This window comes from Cannabis sativa, chromosome 1 (assembly GCF_029168945.1).
Source record: "Cannabis sativa cultivar Pink pepper isolate KNU-18-1 chromosome 1, ASM2916894v1, whole genome shotgun sequence".
NCBI classification, from domain to species: domain Eukaryota; kingdom Viridiplantae; phylum Streptophyta; class Magnoliopsida; order Rosales; family Cannabaceae; genus Cannabis; species Cannabis sativa.
The window spans coordinates 12,433,368-12,440,243 of NC_083601.1; the positions used below are offsets into that span (position 1 = coordinate 12,433,368).

Genomic DNA, 6,876 nt, shown 5'->3' on the forward strand with positions numbered 1-6,876 from the left:
GACCAAAGTAGATATCCTTACAATAGATTCATAGATAAGGTAGATTATATTGTAAGGAGTCCCAACCACTTCATTCCACTAGTACACCATCATTTTAGAATGGACGTGCTTAGTATGATTTACTTCCCAAGCTTCTTCCAGCATGAGACTAACTGAGGTTGAGAAGACATTGCATCAGGGAAAAGTCAATTATTCTAAAGTTGACGGTTTGGATCTTTCTAATGTGTTGTTTGATAATTTGTTGCAAAAATCATATCTTTTGACATTGCCTTGTGTAATATATATTTTTTTGTTCTTTGTATATCAACTGGCTACCTTGTAGATGGGTATACTCAATGGGTCCTTGGACAATATCATATTCAGATCTGCAGTGGTTAGAGATATTTCTAGGGAAGGCAAGGACAAGGGCAAGAAAGGCCAAACTTCTAGGAGTGGATCTTAGCAGCCAACACCTCTGGCTTCGAATCCAAAGGCTGTTTCTAAGGCTCCAAGAACATAAGACTTGTCCACTTCCGTTATCGATCTGACTGAACCATTCTGATCATGGAACCTTTGCAGCATGTTCTTTTATAGAACACTGGAGGGGACAGTTCTGATTGCGATGGGTCGGTCGTGATCAATAAAAAGCAGTCTCGCTCCTCAGATGGCAGAGCAAATAAAAAGGCGAGGATAAAGACCAAGGAAAAGGTCTTACAGCTGGTAGCTTCGTGGAGGCAGGCTGCAGAAGCCCATACCAGAAAGGATTTGATTCTTTTGATGGTGGAAGACCACCTAGAAGGTGTACTAGATCTTCCAAAGACAACTAGGATCCACCTTTGCCACCCCCAGCGCCTAAAGTTATTTCTGCTACCGCCACACAACTGTCTAAGGAGAACATGGCTTGGCCTCCATTGCATCCTCCACATTTTAATCTTCCCATCAAGCCTATCTCAATGACAAAGGAAGGCGAGACATATCTGGAGGTTATGGAGTAATTTTATCAGAAGAGGCGTAGCAGCAAATATGATGAGATGAGAAAATTGGCTAGTAGTTTTGTTGTAGACAAAATGTCGAGTTTGCTGATTATGACAAGTTGGACAAACCCTTTCCTGACTTTATAAATAGGGTTGAAATGACAGAGAGGCTTCACCGTAGGGTTGGAACATATACTTGGCTCTGTTCTTGGCAAACTTGCTGGATCAGAGTGTCACCACGAGCTGCAAACATGGGGCTAATACGTTTGCCATGATAACGAGTGGGGATCCTATTTTTTTGGCAGATTCTCTAAGGACCCAAGTCAATGTTGTAAGTTATTTATACTTGAGATAAAAGTTGTATATTTCTTAGTCGACTGATTCATTCGCCATTTTCTTTTCACAAGTGAGCTTAATGGTGGAGAGTAACTGCTCCATGGTCACCCAACTAGCTTATGAACTCGAGGTCCTAAGGGCGAAACGTGCAAATGCTAAACAAAGAAGAGAGGAGACTGCCAAAGCTCTAGCTGAAGCTAATACTAGGATGGAGGCCATCATTAAGCAGAGGGTAACCGACTCTTTGGATAAAGCCATAGCATGGGAGAAAAAGCCACCAAGACCAAGAGGGATTACAGAGATATATATAAGGATCTATACTCCAGCAAAGCTTGAAGTCCAAGAGAAAGAAAAGAAGTGTTTTGTCCTATCTCGAGAACATAACAAACAAGTTAAATTGCAACAGAAGTCGGGGGAAGTTAAGAAAAGGGTTGTCCAAAGGGCTAAGGAGGCTCGGGCTAAGTTAAAATTCATCTGAGAAAGCTCATGAAGAATCCCAAAAATAAATTATCAAGCCACAGAAGTGAATAACTATATGTTCTAGATTTAATAGAATTTATACATTAAACATATAATCATGAAAGTAATCATGTGAACTATGCATCATAAAATAATTTCTGAAATTAATTAGTAAATCAGATTATATTAAAATGGGTTTTATTTAGGGCATAAAATTCTAACACTGATCCCCAACCCAAGCACATCCTAACTCCAACAACCATTCCTAGCCGACCCCAACCACCCCACCCTACATTTGGCCACCAAAAACCCACCCCTTTTTGTTTTCTATTTTATTAAAAAAATTATTTTAAAACAAAATAGAAACTCTAACTTTTATCAAGTTACACTGTACCCCTCTCTCTCTCATCTGCATTTTCAAAATTATATACGTAAAACACATTTTCAAAGCTAATCATCAAAAGGGTACTAATAAAAAATTGTAAAGATTAATGAAACCCAAAAGAAAAATTAAAACTTTAATTATTTTTATATGAGTAATTCTTGGGTAGTGTTTTAGAGCCAGAAAATACAATATCTCTTTGTCGTTAATGATAAGAGCCTTATTATCATAGCTAACATTGCTCTATGTTAGCTCAAAGCTTAGAAAAAAGGCTAATAAGCATAGCAGAAAAAAGACCAAATAGACCAAAAATTCGAACCCCCAGTCTCAAACCCAAAACCCAGGTCTCGCACTATCCTTGATCTCTCTCTCTCTCTCTCTCTCTCTCTCTCTCTCTCTCTCTCTCTCTCTCTCTCTCTCTCTCTCTCTCTCTCTCTCTCTCTCTCTCTCTCTCTCTCTCTCTCTCTCTCTCTCTCTCTCTCTCTCTCTCTCTCTCTCTCTCTCTCTCTCTCTCTCTCTCTCTCTCTCTCTCTCTCTCTCTCACATTAAACAACCATCGCCAGGGCCGACACCGACCATTCTCAGTCCTCCAAGCTTGAAATGAACCTTAGAAAACTTGAAATCTAAACCTCGACCATCCACCGTCAATCCCCTTGGATGTCCATCATTCTCCCTCTATCCTTCTCGGTTGTGCACGTCGTGCGAGCTTCGATCAACGCAAGCTAAAATGGAGGTCATGGGCTTGTTGTAGTGTCTTGAGATTTCGTGATAGTACTCCGGTGGAGCTCTCATGGCTGGGTGTACGAAGACGAATAAGAAAAAAATAATAAAGAAAAGAAAAGATAATATAAAGTAAATTTATGATTTTAAAATATATTTTTTAGTTTTTTATTTTACTTTTAATTTGTTTTAATTATTATTTGGATCAATAAAAAATTAACATGTGACATTTTATTTGGGTTTAAAAGATCAATTAAAGAGAGGGATCAAAGGACTTACAAAAAACGTGATATTGGAGACTATTACTGCCAATTTTCAAGATTGAAGACTAATCTGCATCAGCACTACTACAAACCAAGCTTTTAGAGGCACTTTTTTTCAGCAAATATTAAAGAACCGACGTCATAGGGTTGGAATTTTTTGGAAGGGATTTTGACACCACCTATGGCGTCGGTTATTTGGAAATAACCGACGCCATAGGTGTCCCCCTATGGCGTCTGCTATTTCTAAAAAACCGACGCCTAAAGGGTTTATAACCCTAGCCCAGCCCATCATCTTCCTCATTCGACCAGCCAACCCAGAAACCCCCAAACCAGAGAACCCCAAACCCTCTCCGCCAACCACCACGAAAAACCACCCCCATTTCACCATTTTTTCACCATTTTAGCTCATTTTTGTTTCTAAATCTTCTATTTTTCATACCTAAAACTATATACCTGAAAAGATCACATTTTTCCTCATTTTTTAGGGTAAACCGAAGGTAAAGGTAGTGGTGGTGGTGGTTATACCTCCGGCCACCGTTTTTAGTGGAGAAAACATTGTATTTCAACGTCTATTAAGGTATAAATATAATTTCTACTAATTTTAGTACTGTACATTGCTTTATTTTTTATTTTATAAATTTTTTTAGGGTTTTTCTATATTATTAAATATGTATTGTGTGTATATATTGTGAATGAGAAATGTATTGTGTGTATATATATTGTGAATGAAAAATGTGATATAGGAGAGTATATATGTATGTATTTTGTGTTGTATTGAATATGTATTGTGTGTGTATGTATTGTGAATGAGAAATGAGATAAATAGGAGAGTATTTTATATATTGTATATGTATATATTGAGTATTTTAAACAAATAGTTTTGTTAAATATTGTGAATGAGAATGAGATAAGAGAGTATTAAAATAAAAGTTTAGAAATTGCTTTCTAAAAAATTAGTTTAGAAACAAAAGTTTAAAAATTAACTCTATTTTGTATCAATTTTTTTCTATTTTCAATTTTAATCATGTGTTTTTATTTTTTTTAGTAGCTAGTAGATAGTTAATTACAACTACTTAGCAAGTTACTAATTTTCATTCTATTCATGTATTTTTAACTAGTTAGTAATAAATTAACTAGTTAGTAACTAAATACTCATAAATTATATAACTAGTAAGTAGCTAAATAAAAAAATTTGTAATTTTGTAGTATTTCTTTCTGTTGTAGGTTGTGAGGTCAATTTGCAAGGATCTGACTTATTTGGTATTGATCGGTTTCTAGTTAGCTCGAGGTATACACTCACTAAATTTTATTATAAATTAATTATGAATGCTTAGTAGAGTTTGAATATCTTAAATATTCATCCGTAGTGAAGTAGGTTCTGTAATATATTGTAATGCGCCGGATCGATGGGTGAAATAATATGCATGTTAGATGAGTTTGAATATCTTCAATATTCATCCTTAGTGAAGTAGGTTCTGTGAATACATGTACGGTGCGAATGGGTGGTAAATTTTTATATTGCTAAATGTTGTTGTGATTATTTCATATTGTTTTGAATTGTGTTTTGTTGTTATTAATAGGTTTGAATTTTTCGGAAACGTTCAATTATAGTCGTTATGCTGCCGAAATTTCAGTAAAATTAGGATAATATTTGATTTTAATTTCTCTTAAACTTGGTTGTTAGGATTTTATCGGAAGTGACTTTATCAGAAGACAAGTACATAATTTTTGGTATAAGGTATGCTTTCTTTAACCTACTTTTATAAGAATATTTTTCATATATATTTAGATAATCTTTAAATGCTTAAAGTAATTTTAGAATAATATTGATGTAATACATAGGATATATATTGTTGAGTGCTAAGGATAGATATAGTAAGCTATAAAAAAAATACAAAAAAGGTCTATATTGGGATTTGAACTTGTGACCAAAAGGATAGATTGATAAGTTTTTCCCAATATACCAAAACACACTAGAATTAACAAATACATTATAAACATTAATTCTAATACTTAAAATAAGAATTCTATTAGTTTATGTTAAGTAAAATAGCAAAATAAAACACAAAAAATACCCAAGTTCAAAAAAAAAAAAAAATCGCCTCAAGCGGACAACCGGATCAAAAGTTATTAATAATGTTCAAAGTTTTTAAAAAATTCCATGCAAATTTTAACCCTTTATCTACAAAAATACAATACACTACAAAAATGATACTAATATATTAAAAAAAATTATAAAAATATACTAATATACTACAAAAATACAAACACATAATATAAAATATTAATAAAAAGATAGCTAATATACAAACACTTAGAGTAATGTAGATGTGTATTTATTCAACTTTTCAATTTAATTTGTATTTATGGTTATTATATATAATTTATACTTAATTTAATTATATTAATAATAAAATAATATATGAAACAACCGACGCCATAGGACCACTATGGCGTCGGTTATTATGAAATAACCGACGCCATACTATGGCGTCGGTTATTATGAAATAACCGACGCCATAGGGGTCCTATGGCGTCGGTTGTTTGTAACCCTTTAGCGTCACCCGGAATAGCGTCGGTAGCGAATTTCGCCAATACCGACGCTGAAAGCCCTTAAAAACCGCCTCTAAAGCCCAATTTTGTAGTAGTGCAGCCTTAAGTTTTTAGGAACTGTACATCGCAATTATTAAAAAAAATATATATGTTTGTTATGGAAGAACATGAGAAATTTTTTTTCTATATTTTTTTTACATTTTCCTTTCTCCAGACCAAAAAAAAAAACCAAAGCCAAGAATCTATATCCCACATAGGCCTGAAAACTAAAAGAGGCATTGATTTGGAATCTGTCATATAGAAAAAGAGAAAGATATAAATATAAATGTACATCAGAAACTAATAAGGACTTCACAAAAGAAAAAGGCTGCCATATGGAAACCGAGAGAACATCTCCACGCCTATACATGTGGGCATCAACTACTTATAACTTAGCCACAAATAAATATATATATCTAAACCATTACATGATGGCCCAAGGTCCTATATAGTTGGTGACTTATTAGACCCTATACAAGGTCAAAAATGTGTAAATTTATATAAATGTATATATGTATATGCAAATATTTGTTTCTTCTCATGGTCCCCTAAGATATATAGTAGTTTCCTAATTCTGTCTCCTCGAAGTTCCACACTCCTTTCTTCATGGGTACTCTTAGTAGATTGTATTGTACTGCATATTTGTTTATAAACTAATTATATGAATCCTTAACATGTTATGGGAATGTAATGCAATTTATTTTTTTGAAAAAAAATATATATACCTATATTTATACATTTATAAATATCTTATTGTTTGCATGGGATTTTTAGCTATACTTTTTTTGTAATTTTTTTCTATTTATTTTTATTTTCCCATCATCCCATGACATTTTTTAAAGATGATTATCCCATCACACACCATGACTAACCGACCAAAAGAAAAAAAAAATTGCTCTTATAAATATATAAATTGCATAATTGTAAGAAAAAGTGAAACGGAACCTTTTCTTTTTTAAGGGTAATTATTAATTTTCTAGCTTTATTCCATGTTAGAAGAACAGCAGTCAGCTTTGGTTACCGCAAAAGCAAATTCAAAACCCCAGATTCCTTTCTTTTGAATGAGTAGTGAAAAGGAAAATTAATCAACCCATGCTATATATATTATATATTTAATTATATGTAGACACTACACACTGATTATGATTATTGTTAGTGTCACTCGTTAATA

At 33.4% G+C, this 6,876-nt stretch overlaps 1 long non-coding RNA gene across 1 annotated transcript; it reads left to right on the plus strand.

Annotated features, from left to right (window-relative positions):
* Window positions 1-3,614: 3,614 nt before the first annotated feature.
* On the plus strand, window positions 3,615-5,047 carry LOC115703571 (uncharacterized). The gene is made up of 3 exons (XR_009688879.1): window positions 3,615-3,690; window positions 4,338-4,401; window positions 4,798-5,047. It is a non-coding gene; the product is annotated as an uncharacterized LOC115703571 (long non-coding RNA).
* Window positions 5,048-6,876: the final 1,829 nt, after the last annotated feature.